The sequence below is a fragment of the Struthio camelus genome, chromosome 1, assembly GCF_040807025.1.
Source record: "Struthio camelus isolate bStrCam1 chromosome 1, bStrCam1.hap1, whole genome shotgun sequence".
NCBI classification, from domain to species: Eukaryota; Metazoa; Chordata; class Aves; order Struthioniformes; family Struthionidae; genus Struthio; species Struthio camelus.
The window spans coordinates 76,564,385-76,586,342 of NC_090942.1; the positions used below are offsets into that span (position 1 = coordinate 76,564,385).

The following is a 21,958-nucleotide window of genomic DNA, read 5'->3' on the forward strand; positions in this document are numbered from 1 at the left end:
GGAAAAAGATACCCGTTTTACAGGAAAGAACATTGAAATCACAAAGATTTTGCAACCTTTCTATATAATATAAAAGAATATTATTGTCTGAATGTCCTTGATCATAGACGAGCACAGATTTCCAGGCACCAAGCAAATAAACTCCTACATTAAATATAGCTATTTCAAGCGTAAGTGTTCCCGGGTTCCAAATTAAAACCTTTTGTCATTGTCTCCTGGTCGAAGTCAACTATTCTTGTCTCTGTTACCGGACTTTTTTAGGAGTGACTTTTCTTCTATCCTAAATCAGATCTTCCACAGAGGACTCATTTTATGAAGCTTGATCTTCAGATGATTTCTCTGTCCTTAGAGTTGTGGCACTGTCACCCTTTAGCTTCTCCAGGGAAGACTGAGGGTGAAGTTCCCGTAGGGATGTTGATTTGTCTTAGCTGACATCTACCCATAGTTTCTCAGAGCGCTAAGAAGCCATTTTTTCCTCTTCTACATTGCTTGAGAATAACACTGATGCAGGATTTGGCAAAAAACATGATGCATAGTACTTACATAAGACTTAACAGCCAAAACATTCTGTTGTCATTCAAATTAAAATTATATATCCAAAGGCTAGTATTGGTAAATTCTCCCCTTAAATCATGGCAGTTAGAGTTTAGATTTTCTCTTACCTGCATTTCGGTTTTGGAGCTGTCAAGGTTCACATTTTTATTACTTTTCTTTATAACCATGATAACTGCAAAATTGCTTTTTTTGAATGGAAGCTGCAATTCTTGTGCAATGATGTGAATATATAAGAGAGAACTTTAAGAAAAATACTGAAAAGATTATGATTGGCAACTGACCGGGACAGATAGCTGTTGATTTAAATAGGCCAATGAAAACTAAAAAAAATGGCTCACAGATATGTGTCCAGATCTTTTAATCTTATGGCTAACACACAGGGGTGAGGTCTGCTGGTGGACCACTAGAAATACACACCATACATCTCAACACATTCCTCTAAACTTGATTGAACTGAACTTCACAGTATGTTTCTGAAGAAAAATGACTTACCCTCATATTAATCAAGGAAAAACAAAGGAAAAGAACCATTTACTGATAAACAGGTAGAACCTGATTCCCATTCCTGTGTATTATCAGAATACCCACGCTCACAAATAGCGAACATCTTGCCTGACAGAACTGTAACTCATGGAGGTGAAGGAAGAAAATTGCGTGATGCACTTCTTTAGAGTAGAGACCAATTGCAAACATAGGGTTACTACAGGGAAGCTAGAAGAAATGACACAAAGCTTTAATTTGGCCTTCTCAGGTTGGGAGAAGTGGTAGGCATATGCACTTACACTGAAGATGAAATATCTTCATTGTTCTTCCAAGTCCTCACCTTTAATGGCTTTTCTATACCAATCCTTCCACTTCACCCAGCCCCTCCTCTTTCAAAGTTCACCCTTAAAAACTTATTGATATATTTCTATAAATAGGTCATTGTTTGTCGTTCACTCATAAAACACTCCATGCTCCCTCATTGAAAACCGACTCTTTAGGACAAGGACTATCCCTGAATATATTCATACTGTGCTTAGGCTGGAACCATGACCTGGGAGAGTTGCTAGGTATTACTGCTGTTACTGACAATAAAAATAAGAGCATAGCATTGCCGTGGTTACTCATTCAAGATGCATCCCCAGTTAATGTGAGTTAGCATACATGGAAGAGAACAGGTCAAGGACAGAACAAAGGGATTTGGTCTCAAACAGTTTTTGTTTGAGGTGATTTGGATTTCCATCATGGAGCCAAGTCTTGAAATCTGCAAGTCTCTGGGAGCATCCAAAATCTGCTGCAAGCAATGAAAATTAAGCATATTTTGTGTCTTGGAATATCAGTCTCTCGGATTTTAAGCATTTAAAGACAGGGATTGAATTTTCTTTTATATTTGATGCAGCTTGTCACTAATGCTCAATAAATAGCAAATAACAAGGCAAGATCTAGAAAAATGAGGAGAAAAAACAGGAATTATTGCTTTTCAGACTCCAAGAAATAAGTACTAACTAAAGAAAAAAACAAAACTAAGAAGAAATAGCTTGAAGAATGCACTTAACTTAAATTCTAATTTTATGTTAGCTTGCTTCCCCTGAATTTCAGACAGCAGCTCTATTTTAAAAAAAACAGCCTCTTGAAACGTTCATTTTAAAGCCAAGCAAATACACTGCAACAAATAAATTGACACCCTCAGCTCCCCCAAATCAGCTTTTTTTCTGCTTGCTGAATATCAGTTCAGATTTGCTATGGCCACAGTTCAACAAAGTACTTAAAACACATGCATAACTTTGATCATGCAAATAGTCCCATTGAGACTGCTTATATGCTTAAATATATGTACATAGTTAAACATTATTTGCTGAATCCAGATCTACTTTAATTTTTCTCAGGAAAGCATTTTGCAGAGACAGGGTTCCTTTTTTCTGACCATGAACAGTTTCCTGCAAATACATTGTACTGAGAGTTGTGTTGATTTCTTGTAACTGGTCACAGAGAACTGTTTCTGTCCTGAATGAACCTGATTTTTATAGTCTGGGTAAAATTTAAAGAGGCCACTGAGACATTGGATTTTCAAGGTGAAATGACAGTGGAAAGGGCAGTCGTAGCTGCAGATCAGATCAAGGAGAGGAGGAAATTAAGGAACCTCAGAAACATTCTTTTCCTTTTCTTGGTCAAAAAAGCGTAATTCTTGGAAAAGCTACATGACCATAAGGTATGTGGGCCAATTTTCTCCTCTTTTTGTCATTAAGAACATATGTGTAAGACTCGTGTGTGTGTGTGTCTAATTCCATGTGCAGCTTCCAGTACTAGTATCAAAGGTGGATTCTAGTTCTCGCCTGGGATACTTTACCTCTTTGCCAAAAACGTGGCAAGATCTTTATAAGAAATCTGCCCCCAAATATGTCAAGCAGTGACCCAGATCATATAAAATCTCTGAGGCTAGATCCTCAGGATTTCCACATAAATGTAAGGATGTGCTTAAATGTTTTACTGAATTAGAGTCTGTGCTCTTCTATGCCAAAGCACAAAGGAAAGATAGACTGAAGGTGAAAAGAACCTCACATTTTTTAGGATTACATATAACATACAGGAAGCAATTGGGAAGTTAAGAAGTAACTAGGGTGGTCACTGGGAGCCTGGAACTGCCTGCCACAGCACAGGCATCCCACAGCAGCATAAAGTCACGTCCTTTGCTGATGTAATTTAGCATCACTCCATAATCTTCTTAACAAATCTTCTGAGAAAAGAAGGCCTCTTGTTCTTTCAATATGGTTCAAAGAGTAACTGTGCTGCTATACTATGTAGTGAGGCTATTTATACAATTTTAGCCCTATTTTATGTTTTTTTCTTAAGTTTTTTTTTCTTTAACGATCATTGTCAGCTTCACTGTTGGAATTAGCCTTAGTCAAATTCTGTATGTTCATACAATCCCAGCAACATAGATTTTCTCTTTTTTCTATCACCTCATCTTTCTGAAGTTTCATTTTTGATGTGAAAAATCACTCTTGAAAATGTATTTGATGCCCCCTCTGGACATACTGGCTTATCGACCCTGTGCACAAATTAGCCTGCAAATTTCATGAACACTATTTTGAAGCAGCAGAAATGTGTCATTTTCCATGCCCTTGTAAACTAAACTGATGAGAGGGAAACGGGTCAAAGAAGACATTAGAGTATTAAAAACTTCAAATTTCTTTCCAGCTACAAAAAGTCTACCAAAACCAGCAAGTGAAACACCAGACAAGTACTGACCATAAACATTTTATGCCTTGTTATGTATGTTCTGAACTTCTTCACCAGAAACCTTAATTATGGCCATTAATTTCTCTTTCCTGGAGGTATCCCTCAAGCGTTCTGTATTTTCAACTTCTTAAGGTCAAGGTGCATTTACAACTGGCCATGTAGATCATTTGCTCCCTGACTGATTCACCTAATCTTTGTAAGTTCTTCCTAACCACAGCTAATTTCAGGATGTGCTTAAGGTCCTTCCTACAGGCTGTTTAGCATCTCTTGCCGTCTAAAAGCATAAAATGGCCTAGGTGTGCAGGTCAGACCTAGAAGTAACATCCTTCTATGTCAAGAAATCTGTTTCAGCAGGAACTTCATGTCTTGCCATGTATGCTTATGAAAAAACATGTTCAGTGGTATAAAGCCACAAAGGAAAATGTGATAATAACCCAAAATCCAGACACACTAGAAACATTTGTAGAACCATCCCAAACCCCAAATCTTGCAAGGGCTTGTGGTTAATTTCAAACATGAGTGTACTCTCTAAAAACTTCTCCATGCAGCATCAACAGAGAGTCATATCATCTGAACAGCCAGGATCTAAAAACAAAAAAAAAAAAAAAGAGCAAGAGAGAGCAAGAGCAAGAGCCAGCATGTGCTACACTCCAAAGCCCACAAGAGGAACGATGTGGAATGTTGTCAAAATGGTGAAAACACAAACAACAGGAAACATCCTCTATGAGAGATTATTTTTTGAATTATCAGCATTTCCCAATCTCTGAACATGGTACACAGGCTGCTTTGGAAAAGCCAATAGCCCAGCACAGAGCTGAAAGTTATTACTGCCACTCTGCTGCTGCTGGTGGTAGCTGATAGCAGCCCCGCTGCAAATGTTACCGGACAACAAAAAAAATGTGTGAATCATAGCTCTAAAGTTCATTTTCAAATAGGGGTTTTTTTCCTCCTGGAAACGGTCATTTTTTTCTATTCCAAGTTGCATAAGCATAAAACCTATTAACATTTCTGCCAAAAATACTCTTCTGCTTAAGATTTTTTGGTGCTTTGAGTTTTTCGGGAAATTTTTCCACAATCCAAACCCAAAGCAGAAACAACAGAAAACACTGACTGCCGGCTTTCCACATCGCAGTTAAAAAATAAGCAACAAAAACATTCTTGCTCCTTCCAGAAACAATAGAAAAAAAATCTCAGGGAAGTTTTATTTAAAAAAAAAAAAAAAAAGACTACGTCCCACCTAGAGGTCTCATTATCCGCCCTCCTTTACGACTGGGACTTAACACCGAGCTATTTCATAGCTTTTCTCCACCGCGATTTGGTACACGGGCAACTGCGTCTCCCGCCCGCTGCTAGTCGGGGTTAACGCTACCTGCCCCAACGGCCCCCCCCGCGCGGACAGCGCTCCCAACGGTCGCCCCTAACGGCCGCCCCGGCGCGAGCCGAGCTCCTCCCCCCCACCCCCGCGGACAGCACTCCCAACGGCCGCCCGCGCTGCCGGAGCCCCGCTGACACAAGGACGCTTCCCCCAAAGGGGAAAGTCGGCCCGGCCGCCGCCTCCGCCGCTTCACCTCACCTCCCCCACCCCGGGGCGCTGGCGGGGCCCAGCGCTCGCCGCCCCGGGGCCGAGCGGGACTGCCTCCCGCACAGCCGGCCCTCAACTCTCGCCGCCGCCGCTCCAGCCCCTGTCCTGTCCTGTCCCGGCCGCAGGCGCCGGGACCCGCTGCCCCCCCCCCCCCCCCCGCTTTTTATCGGCCGGTCCCAGGACCTCCTCTGGGGGAATCTATTTTTAGGCAAGTCTTTAGCGCCTCGCCTTTAAAAGGCTGCTGCTGCTGCCGCCACTGCTGCTGCCGCCGCTACTACTGTCCGCCCTTCCCCACCCGCCGCGGCGCCTCGGGAGGACGCGGACGCGCCCTCGCCCGGGCCGGCAGGGGCGAGGGCACGGGGGGCAGCGGGCGGCTGCGACTTTAAGAGCTCCCACAATGCCGTGCTGGTGTCCCAGTTCCGTTACATGTCTCTCCCGGTGAAGGGGAGCCAGAGCCAGGCAGGAAGGAGGTGGGGGCGGGCGCGGGCGGGTGGGTGGTAGCAGCAGCAGCAGCAGCAGCAGCAGCAGCAGCAGCAGCAGCGCGCCCCCGCTCCGAGCGGAGGACGCGCACCCCCCTCCACCCTCATTCCCCCCCCCCCCCCTCGCGCCGCCGGGCCAGGGACGGCGGCAGCCGCTCGGCGGGGCGGGGGGAGGAGCTGGGCGGCCGGGCCGCGGCAGCCGAGCGAGCGCAGGGTAGAGCGAGCGGCGCCGAGCCGAGCCGCTGGGCGCTGCGCCCCGCGCCGCCCCCCGCCAGGCGCGAGGCGGAGCCGTTGGCCGTTGGCGCTGCCCGGCGGAGCCGCCGCGGGACGGGCGGCGGGGCGCCGAGCCGCCGCGGCCGGAGCGGTGAGTGCAGTGCGAACTCCGCCGTGATCCTCTCCGGCAGAGTTCCCCCCCCTCCCTTCCTCCTCCTCCTCCTCCTCCTCCCTTGCCCCGGCTCCCGCTGCCCCGCCGCTCCGCTCTCCTTCCTCCCCTCTCTCCGGAGGCTTTTCCCTTCCCCTTCCGAAGCCCTTCTCCCCTCCTGCTGCGACTCCCTCGCCGCAGCTCTGCCCCCCTGTCCCTTTCCCCTCTTCCCTTGCGTCTGCCTGGTTCGTCTTCGCTGCAGGTTTTCTAACCTTTCCCTGTCTGCCGTCTTCGGCTCTGCTGCCCTCCTCCTTCTCCCTTCTCTCTTCACCATCCAACTTTCTCTTCCTTGTTGCCTCCTCCCGTTCGCCGTTCATATTTTTCCTATTTCTGTTGGCGTTTTCCTCTCTGCTATTTCTTGTTCTCCCCTTATTGCGTTTTTCTTCCCCACTTGCGCTCTTTTCTGCCTTTTCACTTTTTCCTTCTTTTCTTCCCCAGCTCCCTTCCCTTTCTCTCTACCCTTGCATTTTGTCTTTCTCTCTCCCTCACTTGGGCACCTTCTTGAAAAGTAAGGGTTATTTTCCTCTGCCCTTGGGAGGAGAGTTCAGAAGCTACTTTGCCTACACGGAGAGATCTCTTCAGTCATTTTGGTATTTTTCCCCCTGCTTTCTGTCCTCAAAATTAAGAGAATTAAGCTTTCTTTCTTTCTTTCTTTTCTTTCCCTGCAACGTGGACTGTTTGTTTTGGTTTGTGGTTTTTTTTTTCTGTCCAGACAGTGCTGATTTGTTTCATGGTTAATCTCTTTTATTTCTATCCCACCTCCTCCTTCTCTCTTCACTCTCCAGTAAGAAAAAGATTAAAAGAAAATCTGCTTTGCCGTCGGGGAATGGATGAGACTTTTTGGATTGGGGTAGAGAAAGATTGGTGAGAAAACCTTCAGCAAATATAGTACCATAGGACAATAAAAAGGCATGAAGTCTAAAGGGTCAGAAAAGGTATTCTAGCCCTTGATAGATGCAGCTCTAAGCTGTTGTTGTAAAGGTCTGATTTAGGCTGCATTTTTGGGTAGTAGTAGTATATGGTGTATACCAACCTATTTTTCATTCAATAAAGCATTGTTTTAATATGCCAACAGAGCAGTGTGCTAAATTGCAGTTCTGTATTGCTTGTGGATTTCATCAGTACTGAAAATCAAAAATGGGAGGAGGTCATAGATTTCACTGCCCTCTCTAGAATTACACTTGTCACATTTTACACATTGCAAATATATCAGAGGTTGACATGATAACAACAAAATCACTGGAAACTACTTACATACGCATCAAAAAGTGCTGTAGTGTGGTTTATGAAGTCTAGTTTGCACTTTACAAGCTTCTGCCTCATCCCTAGTCAGCATAACAGGTTAAAATTAAGTATGTCCTGGGCTGTGGAGAACAAGTACATCAATTACTTAAACAGGTGTCTTTGTAGAAATCACTAAGGATTTTTGGAGTTCCCAGTTAAATGTGTTTGGTAGTGCTGTGATTGTATTATGAAAACTAAAAACAGAATTATATTTTTTCAGTAGAGAATATTCAGCTAGTGAATAAAAATGTCGACTGTAGGTAGAAATGAAACAGTTTAGATCTTGGTATTGTTGCATTACTTCAATTGATAGATGCAACTTCTAAAGACCACATACTACATGATTAAGTTACAGATTAATTAAGTCCTTCTTTTTCCCTCCTTTCTTTAGAGAAGGGAGGAAATACAATTTCATGCTGAATTTTATGCAGTGGTATCTAATTGGAAAAGAGGCTAGACATTAAACCCAAATTATTTCTTTTTGTGCCTTAGCAATTTATCATGTGTCAGTCAAGTGATTTTTTCACTATAAAGGAACTGAAGTCATGGCTTGTCATTCACAGTATTCAGTTGCGTGCCCTTTAGGACACATTTGAGAGAGTTAACATATTTCACTTCTTACACCTGTGTGCTCTCCTATCCTTCTCCTGCAAACCAACAGAAGATGACCACAGTTGTTTGAATTAATCAAGTAGTAAAAGGTTTTTCTCTTGCTGGAATGAAGAAAAATTGAGAATGGAATCAGGGGAAATAGATGGGAAAACAACAAGTACTTTGGCAGTTTTCAAGTCTTTTTAAAACTGTACCTTGGACCGTTTCTGGAAATACCACCAGTCACTCTGAAGGACCAAATTAAGATCATTAGCATTACTCTTTTTTTGTTTTTTGAAGGAAGCTTTGAAAAGGAATATATTAAATGGGAGGAAGGAGACTTAGTTCCTGAAGTACAGAGCTGGGAGTTAAGGATCATGGGTTCTCGTTCCTGCTTCTGCCATTGAACGGTGGTATGACCTTTTCCTACGCTGTCTTATCTGCACCTCATAGGATATGGAGATTTTCCTGAGTATCTGTTAAGTGCTTTTGTACATGACTTAAAGAATAATTATGTGCAAATGTATTACTCTTTGTTTAATAATAGTGGTTTTGCATGCTAGTCGAGGTGCTAGTTAGTATTCTTGTGCTAATACTCATTCTTCCAGAGCTGTAAAGTAGAACTCACAAATTACTCTGAGAGTGAAAGTGCTTAAGAATGTCTATTGCTGTAACAGTTCTGAAACTAGAGTTCTTTTCATCCCCTGTATGTCTCTGTGACAATATCAGTGCACGCTTCTTCCACAGTACTTTTAACTGTGTGCCTCAAGCTGAATTTGAAGGAGTACTGTTCTTGGGCTCTACTGAAATGAAACCTATTAGATCAAATTGCAGGGTGGAGAATTGTCTGCAGGGGCTGGACTGAGACCCCAAACGTGATGCATGTAGTTCTTGTTTTGTTTTCTTGAGCTCTGTAATTGAGATTCATTTAGTACATGTGTTTTGTTTCTTTTTTGTATTTGTTTTCTAGTTTTAGGTCTTTGTCTGGATTTTTAAGCCGTTAAGATCTCTAGCTTGAAATGAAATGCAAGTGATCTGTGGCTTTTCTGGGGTTTTGGAGTTTGTGGGGTTTTTCTGTTTGTTTTTTTGAAAGCTCAGATTTTCTTGTCATCTTTTCATGCTGGAGGTTTGGGCTTTACAACATAATAGGACATATTATAATCTCAGTGCCCACCTTCCTGTAGCATTTAAGATTTGTATACTCCAGAAATACAAGGCTCTATCCTGGTGCAAGTAGTTCTCTGACTACTACTGTGCATGAGACTTGATTCTACAGAAACTCTCTATCACACAGTGGCATCAGCTTTGGCTTATAACCTGCTGTCCTCTTGTGTATGTGCGTTGCTAGCTCCTTGCTAGAATTCCATGTTTTCAACTGGACAGTTAGTCTCCTCAAATTTAGTTTCATGGATAGCTAACTTACACTCTTCTCCTCCCTAACCCTCTTATTAAGGGTATCCTGATCTCACATCTTTAACAGTAATGACTTTCCTGCTGATGAAGGATATTCATGTTGTTTTCTGTTACGGTTAAGGATTGTCTGTCATATCTCTGTGTTGATAAAATAGGGAGAGAATTTTGCATGTGCCAAGCTGTGCAATGTTTCTTTCACTTTCTCTGACTCCTTACGCTTTGAGATCACAGAAACTTACCCTGGTTGGAACAGGAAGATGGATTTGAGCTGTAAGTTATAAAGCCTTGGCACGTCTTGCATAGGAGTTGCAGGCTGGTCCCCTCTACGTTGTTACTTTCACTCACATCTCTGTAAGCATATAGTTGTCTTTGTGATAGCATAAATAAGGAGACTGTTGGAATATGTCTGAGAGGAACTGAGGAGATAAGCACTCTGTAAGCTTTCAGAAGGGAGGCACTGGAGAAATGCACTTAATTCACCTTTTTACTTTTAGTTACCCTTTAAAGGAAGGGGGTGGAGGGGAGATCTTTTATTGCTTACTTTCCTGACATGCTTGGAAAATGGGCTTACCCACAACAAAAGACATTGTAATACTTCCTACAGTCCAGGATTATTGAACAAAAGCCTCTTGCTGTGCAATATTGTTGCTGCGCTCAATGTTGTATGATAACACATGTTTCTCAGCTGTTGTTGATTCCTCAGTGGCACAGACTTCAAAAGAACGAACTGAGAGCGAGCTGTGGCCAAACTGAAAAAGAGTTTTGTTCCAGTGGCCTGTACCATCCATCTGTTTAAATACTTTGCTGAACTGTTCCAGAGTGTTCAGGCATCCAGTTAGGGCTGACAAGCAATCACATCTGGAAGTGGACCCTACTATGAAGAGACCACCTAGAGAACGTTTAAATGCTAGCTTGCCTCTATCTGTAAGATCCCCTCTCACCCAATCCAGCAAGAAGGGATAAGGCTCATTATTAAGGATACCTTTCAACGTGATATTGTCTAATTCCTAATGCTGTTGAAGGTTTGCTTATTTTTGCTCTCAATGCCATCTTTAGAAAGTCATCTCTGTAGTTTCTTTTTCCTGTGTAGCAAGCCTGGCCTGTAATTTAAGTGAGGAAATACGTACTATTAGCACACTTTTTTCCCAAAATACTTGGGATAGTTAACAAAGCACTCTTAAGTACAAAGGTAGCAATACATGTTACTAAATTAATTTTAGTTCCAAAGCATTATCAGTAGAATCCCTCATCTTAAAAAATTGGAGCTAATTATACTATAGTATTTGAGGCCGAGTTTGAAAAATACTCGGCCACTTGTTACTACACGGTAACAAATGCAAAAAAAAAAAAGTATGTAATTATAAACATGTATATTATGATGTGATAGGATGTTGCTGATTTATTTGGCTTTACTTGTTTTTATTGCGGAGTCCTCTGTGCAAGACAGGTATCAACTCTGTGGTTGCAGATTGAATCTTGAAGTCATGGTGCTTTCTGTAGTTCCAGGTACTGGGACTCAGAGGGGAATCTTAACAGAGAGACTATAACTAAACTATTGATAACTTTTAAAGATACTGTAAGTTTTCCTGAGTGGGACCGACATTTTGAGGATTGGGGCAAATACTGTTGATGGTAATGTGTATTTCACTTTAAGAGGGTTTAACCTCCTTTATGGGTGGAAAATGATCACACAGACAACTAAGAGGATACTTGGGCTTTGAAAGTGGTGAGGTACTCTTTTTTTTCTATCTGCAAACAAACTGCACAACTGTGCAGGTAACTCTGAATGTTGTTGCCCTCTGCTTTGATATTGCTCCTGCCTCTGTACTGTGGTGTGACTTTTATGCCTTTAAAAGAATAGTTCTTTTTCCCAGTATCGTCAGTAGTGCAGTAGTGACGTTCTTTTGGTATTCGGAAACATCAATTTTTAATGCCTTAATACTGTTTTGAGAGGAAGAAGGTGGGAAACTTCTAGGAAATGTGTAATGTAACAGACTTCTGTGCAGCTTCTGCCCTTGCTCCAGGGCTGAAGTTGTAGTTTGAATTCATTTACTTGCTTTGGAAGCTGGACAAGGTGTAACCTTGGGTCTTATTTCCCTACTGCAACAGTACCTGGTGCGTTTCCAACATGCACCTTGCTGTGTCTGGATAATCCAGGTTTAAAATGGTGAAGCAGTTTTGGTGCTTATTGTATCATAAGTTGTTCTTTAATGTTAAGGTTTTTTTGACTTCTTTTTATTTCGACTGAACTGAAAGTTATTACTGGAAGATTTTGGACTCCTAAAGTGTTTAACAATGTTTTCAAGCTGTTATTCAAAGAGGATTTGGAGTTTCCGGAGCAACCTTTTAAAACTTTACATTTTATCATCAGTCAGCAGTTTCATGAGCATGCATAAGGAAAGGCTGTAATTTCACTAGGCAGCCAGATGTTTTGCATCTCTGCCAAAGTGGGCGAGACAGCGTGGCTTCAGGAGTTGTAGGGTCTGTTCTTGTCACTGGCCTGTTTGGGGCTCTTCATCAGATTGTATCACTTTATCTTCTCCCTTCCTTTCTTCTTTCCCCTTCTGCCCCTCCCCCCTGACAATGGCTACCCTGATTCTGACCACCTCTTTTTAAGTAACTTGATCTAGAACAAAGCATTGTTTGTCATTTTCAAAAAAGGCAGATATTTTGGTGTTGATGGCATGTGTTTATTTTTTAATGTTAAACTTAAAAATACATGCAACTTTGCAGTAAGCTACAGCTATTGCCTGGTAGATTAATGCTAGCCCACTAACTGTCCGACTAGTGGGATCAAGTGAACAAAATAAAGCAACTGTCAATGCAAATGGAGGGAAAAATACCCTCAGAGCCTCAAATTCCCCAGTCATACTAAATTGCATGTTCCTTTGGCCAGTGTTCTTGAAGTCTTGTAAGATCTTTGGAGATCCTGGTCTTGCTTCTCCTGCTGCTATTTCCACTTCCTCCACGTATGAAGTAAGGAGCTCATGAGATGTCTGCAGAAGTCAAACTCTTTCCACTTGCTTCTCTAGAAAGATGCCAGAGCTAATCGCGTTTTAAGAGGACTGGCAAACAAGATACTAATTGCTTAAATGGTCTTTTGAGGCTCTATTGCTAGCAGTATTAACACTGCTACCTAGAATAATTGGTATCCAGAGAGAAATGAATGGAAGTATTGGGACACCTTTGTCTTTGCCCATCAGAATGTGATTGTGTGGCTTTTGAAGTATGTTCTCGTGCACTAGTACTGTCCCTTCTGTATTGTGTTGCGTGTGCTTGCCTTGGGCCTAATCCAAGGCTCCGAGTCACTGGAAATCTTTGCATTGATTTTATTGGGAGTAAGGGTGGAAACCTTTAATGAATAGCTGCATGTTTGATCCTATGTATTTTAAGTAGTGGAATCAGTGCTGATGGCCAACAGGACTAATGAAGAACAGGCACTGAATACAATACAATGCTTCCATGCTATTAATGGGATTGGAATTGGTAACTTGATAGCCCTAAGAGATAACAAAGGCTATTTATCATAAAAGGGAGCACTGATTTTTTTTTTTTTTTTGAAGGAGCTGATAAACAGTGTAGCAAAGTCTCTAATCAGAACTCATTCTAGTGAAGAGACCCATCAGAGAACAACTGAACTAACAAGAATTCACAAAATAGTCTGAACAGAAACGGTATTTTTTTCCCTTCTTATTCACAGTGTTATTTCACTGTAATTTCTATATTTGTTTACCAGTTTACCTGCTCAGCTCTTATCCTCTGAATTTAGCCTTTATTTCAAACCAAGATACAACATAGCCAAAGCCCAGATACTTTTAATTTCTTCCATGGATGGAAGAGTTAAAGGAGTGACAAAATGAACCAATACATGGAAAATCGCTGTAACAAATATAGTACAAGACTGTTCCTTGTCTTCCAAGAACAAACCAGAAAGTAAGTTGGTTACAGCATTCAGTAGTGGTATACTGGATTAAGCTATTATATGGGAAACTAAGAGAATTTTCTTCTTTAGCGGCTTTCTAGTACAAGTAAGACAGACAGCTGTAAGGATGATCTGGAGCAAGAATGCTTAGTCTGGCCTCACACCTCAAGAATGGAAATGATGTTCTACTTGCGTCTTTAGCTTTTTCCGCTAAGCAGTAGAAACTTATCGTCTCTGCAGGAAAAGCTAGAAAATAGAGTGCACCTTTAAGAGCTGATATATGCTATAAGAAAAGATTTGACTGTAGCTGTCTCTCAGTAAACAAGTTCTGTGCATTGGTGGATCATGTTCTGCAGCAGAAGCTAAGAGGCTCGTCTTTCCTAGGTAAGGTGGGAGTGAGCTGGACTCGCAACTGAAGGTGTGAGAGCCATGCTTTAAAAAGTACTCAATGGTAACTTTTGGTTTACTTAAAGTTTTAGCAAGCCAGAGCTTTCTTGCTCTTTGGCCTTGCCATACTTGCCAATCTTCTGTTTTGGGTGAATTGCAAAACAGGTCACTAACGATGACTTGTTACAGTACTCTGAAGGAGGCCTTGAATGAAATTCTGGCCTGTACTGCTAGGCTCTGTGCAAGCGCCCAGCGAGAGACGAGCGCTCCTCTCCTTTCGTGGCCAGAACGAACAGGCAGTGCAAGTGTTGAAGTGACCTGTCCAAGTGGCGCGGAGTACAGTAGCAGAGCTGGAAATGCAGTGCAGTCCTGCTGTGTTCCAGACTAGTGTCCATTCACAGGCCCTGTCGTGTTCCCATTCCTGTGTCATCTGTTATTGATGTCTTTGTATTCCAAAATATCCTCCCCAGTCTATGTTGCCAGACTTTGAATTGGCAATGTGCCTCTTAAATATGTGTGACTCTTCCTAAGCCCTATGTTGCTGGTTTCACACTCCACCTGCTATCCTTGTGTTAACACTTAAGGAGTGAACTGTGTGTGCTCCATATGTTTAACAGCACAGCCATTTCTTTCTACTCTGCTGTAAGTCTTCCTAAATACTTGTTCATGAACTAGTGGCTTTTAAGGTATGTCTCTAATTGCTGCATAACATTTGCTTTTTGGTAGGAGAGAAAGGTACTGGAACTTTTTTCTTCAAATGTCACACTTGCGGATAGAGGCGTTCCTTCCCTGCCAAGCTATGTGGAGGCAGGAGGGAGTTGCTTTGCTGTTTCTCTCTCCTGAGGTTGAGTTTAACTTACGTTGAGCACCTGTCCTGTTGTGATCCTGACTTCCTGTCAGTATTTATTCCCTCTTGTCTTCTGAGAATAACATGCTTGTTTCTGGCAGCTCTCTGCTTTGTCCTTTGAAGAAACCCAAGCTAGGAGTTTTCTAGAATTCTTCCCCTCCCTTCCCTTGTCCTTCACTAACCTCTAGCCACATTTTTACCTTTCTTGACAAGATTCTCCATTTCATTAGTTTGCAATTTTCCCTTTCATTCTTACTTTAGATTATTTTTCCAGGAACTGCTTAGAGACATTAACCATTACAGAGGGGTAGACTAGTCAGATTTTATTTATTTTTTTTAAAGTTTGAATCTGATACTAAAATGCCTGTGGCAGGTAAATGTTTTCTCTGCGTGTTACCTGTCATGACAAAAAAACCCATGCCCTCAGCAGAGGGTAAGGTACTGCAGTGGATATATTTCTATATTACAGTATTGCTATATTACCTATTGTAAAAGAACCCCACTTCTCCCTCTCGGAGCTTAAGTTCACTTAAGTTCAGTTTTCTGTGTTGTATAGAAAATGCTAATGACTCTAAAAATATTTATGCACTATAAGATAAAAATGTACTATCTATAGAAGAAAATAGAAACTGTACTTTGTCTCAGGCTTATAGCTCCCTAATTGCTTGACAAATGCTCTGTCACCTCTAAAAAGTGTTCTACTCTTCTGAAAAACTTAGATCGTTTACCTCAACCTTTGTAAAAATGTATTTGTTTTAAGTGGGTAGCAGAGATGATGATGACTGGATCTATTTAAATATGTGCAGCAACGATATTTTTTCTATTTTTGTAGTGCCCTTTACATTTATCATTCCAAATGTATATGCAACTACTTGAATAATTAGAAATCTATATGCTTTCTGTCAGTGATTTAATTTAGTAGTTCCATAATGATCTCAGGCATCTTGGAACCACCTGTGTTTCACTCTGGAAGACAGGATTTCAAATTAACCTCCATTATATTCAGCTTGACTAGCATGAATGAGGATAGCATTAAATGTATGCGCTGTTTTTTTAAGAGTAAGCTTCTTCCTCTTCCTCACATGGTCATAAAACATGCTATAGGCAGAAGACCATTGTGCTGCAATGGAGTACAAAATGAAATGGAACAAAGGAGGATTGTGCTGTAAGGAATGAAAAGTCCTCCCTATCTTTCTGCTGTAAAACCCACCCTGACATGATAGGGTAGGTCATGACTTCCTAGCTTCGTGTCAGAAAGGATACTTCTGAACATCCCCTGTCACTGAGTATGGCTATCACTGCCTAACCTAGGCAACATGAGCAGATTGCTTCTGTGAATAGGTAATACTTCCCTAATTATGAACCATGACCCCATGTGAGGTCACAAGCCCAGCAGAAGTTCTGTCGCAGGTCTGGGGCTTACAAGAAGAGATTGGCTTCTGAGCCCCAGAATTAGGAAATGAAGTTAGGAATTTGGACTCCATCAGAAACTGGGATTTTGTAAACAATGCTTTTTTTTTTTTTTTTTTTTAGAAGCAATGGAAAGTATTATTGGACTTTCTTGTGATGATCATGAAAAAAAATCCTGCAGTCACTGTATATAGCAGCACTGCTGAGCCTCTTCTCTACTTGCTGGATTGTGGGCAGAGATGAGAGTATCCCTAGTTTAATCTTAGTGTAGCGAATGGACCCGAGATGCTTTGCCCATAATGCAAACAACAGTACAAGATGACAGGATGAGGTCCCTTTGGATATCTAACCCCTGCTTCCCAGGTTTTTTCATGAAAATGTGTATTGATATAACTACTGCATGACTTACTAGACCTTAAAACAGCTGTTGATTAAGTGCTTATCCCATCCTGAGGTAGGAGGGCTGTTGCTAGTTCCAGCCAGCTGTCATTGTAATAAAGTTCTGCTCTGCAAGCAAATACTTGATTAAATTTTTACGAAAACATGACCGTTTCTGTAAGTCTTCCTAAATGCATAGCAGTGCAGGATACTATTCTGAAATCAAAGGCTCAGGAGAGTTGTGACAGCCAAATAAGATGCCACCTGTGAGCTGAGCCACAGTAACTCTAGGTAACAATTCATGTGTGCTGAGGCTGTGAGGCAATGATAGGGAAACCTCTGTGAAAGAGGTTTAACTTAACCTAACCTGATTTACCTAGCATCTTGACCGGGACAACAGCGTGCACAAAGTACGCTGACAACTACAGCATCTGAGCTGGCAGGTTAGTGAGTGACCTTCTGATATGCTGTAATGCGAGTTCAAACAAAAAAAAATAAAGCTCAGTGTTCTTAAAGCATACTTAACAGTATTTTATGGATGACCTGTTAAGGAACAGACATCAAAGGAAAGGCTCATCTTGTTAGTCAGTGGACACAACCATGTCAGAAGTACTAACTAGAGGAGTGTTTTTTCCATTACAAGCTTGTTAATTGGTTTCATTGATATTGATAAACTGTTAGTTTACTTTATTTTTTTTAGCAGTTGTATATGTAAAGTGTAATCTCAGAATTGGTACCTAGATGCTGCATGGCAAATGTGAACTTGTGCTACTTCTGTAGCATCTTTTCCTGCAACTTATACTTATTTTTTTCTTGCAAAATGAGTAATTGTAAGGACCAATATTCTAACTCTGTGAGAGTATGCAGAGCTTTATACGTGGTTTTGTGTGCCGTTATGGCCAGCGGAATTTGAAAATGATCTTGCTTGTATGTCCAATGTGATAATCTTGCTCTGTGTTAGAAGTATTCCAGGTCTTGCTGACTTCTGCAATGAGTTTTAATGAAGTCAATCCTATCCTTGCTGAAGTGCTTTAGAAATAGCAGTATGGCCCAACATGGGTCGTTCCTGCTAAATTTCAGGCATTAAACTGAGACATCAAAGCAGAGGTAAAACAAGAGACTAGGTTTCCTTATGTGTGTATTACAGCCCTTTCAAAAAAAATATATGTGTATATCTGTCCTGGTTATAAGGTTTCTTGCAAAGGATCTATTCCTGATATTGAGGATTAATAGAAATTTTCAAAAGGGATCAAAAAGTAAGTTAGGATCAACAACACTATACCAGCTTTATCTTAATTCATTTTTTTAAGTCAATACAGTGGCAAATCAGTCAATCGGTGTTCTTTGACAAATTCTTTAACTTCAGTTTTGCAAGGAACTTCTAGTTCTTTTTTGTTGAGGTGCATCCATCTTCAGGGTGTCTGACTGATTACTTCATACACTTTAATCCATGTTTACAATGTTCCCTGGCAAAGGCTCTGCTCTCCTGAGATGCAAATGCTTCTTTTAGTCTTAAAGGCACTGTTCACACTGAATCCTAAAGATATCTTGAAGTATGTTCTTTATGTGTTTTAGTCATATGACTAATTTTCAGTAGTCCCACTAAAACTAATGCCAAGCGCATCTATAATCACTTGTTGAAATTTGTCTGTGACACTATCATTTGCACTACTGTTTGTTTTTTGGTTGTGTCAGGTTAGGCTAGTTTGACATGTGGACTTGACAATGGGTGAACTTGATGCAGAGCTTGAAGCATGTGTCTGAACTGATGACTTGTATGGTGCCTACACTGCTGCTGCTTATGGAGATTCCAGAGCTCTTGTTTCAATACTCCGTTACTTCAAAATCTAGAGAGGAACTATTTTTATTGGTTTATTAACATCCACACTGTTGTTTAAGACTTTCTATTATTCTACTGATATGGAACATGATACCTGAATTCAAAATAAAATTGTCTTTGAGAATTATAAAGGTGTGTGTATACAGTGAATTTTTGCGTAAACTTCACCAGAAGGAGTTGTCTGGCAGACTTTCAAGGAAGAATCATCCATGGGATGTGAATGTTGCGTTCTTCTCTGGGTAAACTGAATTCATTTACCCATGGCTTGTACTTAATACTTGTTGACTGGAGTACAAGGACCTCTTTGTAGTCTGCTGTGCCGTAGGAAGCCCTTAGGAAGGAAACTGCTCTTCTGACCTTCTGGGCCGCTGTCGGAGAACTCTGCTTACCAAGTCACCTGCCCCTTACACTGTCACCTTCTTTGTGTTGATCTGGAGAGCATGCTAGAAAGTTGAGATGCAGTCATGGGCTAATATTCAAAGATAGATACCATGCTGGCTATGTTACTTTGTGCTTTTTGAATTCCTTTACCGGGTTTTGTTTAAGGAGGAGTAAATCTCCCAGGTATCTTCAGTTGCCTGCCTATTTTATCTTTGCTAAACCTCCTGGGATCTGCGCATGAAATGAGCTGCTTCACATTTAACAGATGTGATTTAAAAAAAAAAAACTTAAAATATTGGTTTGTATAAAACTGTAATACTTTGTGTTACTCTGACAGTTTATACTATATAAGAATATATGCTATGTATAAAAATCTGTAGATCTTGATGTGAGATGCTTTTAAGCTTCACCTTTTGACCGTGTACCTGGAGCATCTGAGATTTAGATGATAGGGAAGTAAGAAGTATCTGGTATGAGTCTATTCAGTCATCCACAAATGAATTCTGGGACACAAATCACTTTTTTATGTAGGTTTGCTTTCCTTTGTTTGTTTATTTGGGTTTGTCTGTGGTAACTGAACTGTATTGTATTTTAAATTGGAAAAAGCGATGGAATTGTGATAATTCACACTAAAAACTAATGTGTACAATTCATTTACATGTCATTCATATGAAATTGAAGTTGACTTATTCCATTTAAATGAAACCACTGGTCCCAGGCAGCAAGAACCCAATATTTTATATGAGACAGACAGGTAGTTGTCTTCAGAGACTAGACATGAACTCTGTTTGCTTGTATAGACTTAGCAGTCACTCACTTGTAAGTGAACGTGATCCGATTCAAATGTATTAGGCATTAATAATGCTTATCAATAGTAGTTGATACTGGTGGGTTTTTTTGAGGAAAAACCTTTTAGGATGTTTTGGAAACCTGGAGCAGCTTAGTGGTGCTGAACTTTCAATTGTAAAGTTATTTATCAAAGAAAATAACGAAGGTTTGTCACAGACGAAGCTAGTCTAGTGAATGATCTCTGAAATGTGTTGTTAATTAGTGTAAAGAGTTGGAGGTTTTCACTTTCTAGAGAAGAATCTTCATCCTTTGAGGTTTTCAAGACCCAGCTGGTTAAAGCAACCAGTCTGAACTGAGTGGCAGTCCTGTTTTGAGCAGGGCTTTCTTGTCAGCTTCTTTTCTGGCCGCTTCAAAGTTTGTTCAGAAAGCTGGATTGGGGGAGTTGATCTGACCATTCTCCAGTTCTAGGTAAGCTCTCAGCTTTCCAGAAACTAAATTTCTATATGGAAGCAAACATCTACACACTTGAACGCAGCAAATGAAAAGAGACTGTGCATTAGAAAAACTTGAAAGAAATGTATAATATATTGAAATTCCTTATGAATTATCAGTCGTTTAAAAAAGCCAACAAACATAGTGAACATTATGAATTATAATTCAAAATGCATCAACTAACAGAAAGGATTTTAAAGATCTCTTGTCCAGGGGTACTCTGAAGAAAATGTGGTTGATACATTTGATGAAAGCCATAATAAGGAGCTAAAAATGCAGACTTCTCTATAGAAAATAAGCAACAAGTTACATCTTGTAAGGTGCATATGAAAAAAGTATGCCTAATAATGGATCCAGAATTTCAGGTCTGCTCATTCGTACACCATTTCCTTTGTAAAAGGAATATAGAGTGGGTGTTCCTTCTTGAATTTAGAGTTTTGTAACCTGTGTGACAGAAAAGCCTGAACTTCACTGATGATAACTCTTATATTTACAGAAACATCGCACTCCTGGCCCAACATGATAAATCAACCTTAAGCTACAAGCTGCAAAGTAGGAGCAGAACAACGTTTTTCTTTTGGTTGTTTTTTCTTGAATGAAGTCGAGGGGGAATATCTGATTAATGTCCTGTACTTCACTGGGTTCTAAGTTACTAGAATTCTTTTTTGAAATCAAATCTTTGGCCAAGCTGTTCTATTTTGGGATTTTTTGTTTTGTTTTTTTGAGGGAGAGGGTTCCCTTCAGTTCAGGTATTAACCTGTAAATCTCATACAGTTGAACTGTATATGGATTAGGTGACTTGGTGCATCTTTCCGTTGGAAACCCACTTTTCTCCTTTTAATGGCCAGAAAATTTTCTGGTAAAATGATGCTAGAACATACTATCAAGAGAAAGAAAAAGGAGAAAAGTTTAATTCCTTGCCTTTTTACTAGGTTAGCTTATATATGAATTAATTTTGTAAGAAGATAGTAATAGTTCTAATAGATTGGGTCCATGCCTTCATTCTATGCACTAAGAAGACAGGATGAACTTGCTGAATGGCCTCTTACTCCGAAATACTCGGCACCTACCGTATCAGTTTTTACAAAGTTTGGCAGAGCATCACAGCATGTATTTAGTTGCTTATGTATAGGTACCCGATTTCTGAAAATCTAGGTCTTGAGTTACTTGATTTAAAAACTGGTAAATTAAAAGTTTACTTAATAGAGCCTACGCTGTGAGTCATGGGAAGTTTAGAAGAAGTCTTAAAATGGTAGTGTATTCTGACATCTTCTGCCAACTGTTTAATCATGCATCAACGTTATACAATCCTGTAGATAAACTTTGATTCAGAAAACAGAGGTTAACTAGTGTTTCGAAGTGACTGCAGAGCCTCAGGGTGGTTTCTTGAGGAATTTTTGTTTTCTCTCACTTTCTAATTTTGTGAAAAGTGGAGATTTAACTGTTGGCTAGCTTATATTGGAAGCTGACACAGTTTTTCTACTTAGTTTACTTCACTGAAAAATAAGCTAGTGCCTAAAGAAATGGGACTAACAGTTGAAATTTGAGGTGTGCTGTGGTAGAACTGAGTCACTATTAAGAATTTTTGAAAATAGCTATCTGTGCTGTGGAGTTAAGTGCTGTGGAAAGCAGATGTGCAATGAATCCAGGTTGTTGCGTGCAGGACTGGAAGAACATGTGAGCTGCTCCAAATCTGTGTATTGGCAGATTTGGTTTTTGAAGTCTTTTTTTTTTTTATAGAAGAACAGGAATAGAAGAGTTAATTGTAATGGATTATGTGCCCTATGTCTATAGGGGATGTATAGTTGCTATATTTCCCTTTAGGGCTGAAATAAGAAACACTGTGTATTGTGTTTGTGCTTGTGTAAGTGCTTGTGTATTCTTGATACAGTCTTGTAATAATATGCAGGCTTTCCACCAAAGCTGTGAGGAAGCTATACAGGCATTTGCAGGAAGGTCTTAGAG

The 21,958-nt window shown here is 40.6% G+C and overlaps 1 protein-coding gene across 3 annotated transcripts in view; it reads left to right on the plus strand.

Moving 5' to 3' along the window:
* The first annotated feature begins 6,121 nt into the window (after positions 1-6,121).
* RASSF8 (Ras association domain family member 8) overlaps positions 6,122-21,958 on the plus strand; it is a 92,327-nt gene continuing 76,490 nt past the window's right edge. For 2 of the 3 annotated variants that reach the window (XM_068949926.1, XM_068949944.1), the window contains exon 1: positions 6,166-6,202. The gene's annotated coding sequence lies outside the window, so the exon portion shown is untranslated. Of the gene's footprint in view, positions 6,203-21,958 lie in introns of all 3 variants that reach the window. The other variant, XM_068949935.1, reaches the window with a different exon arrangement.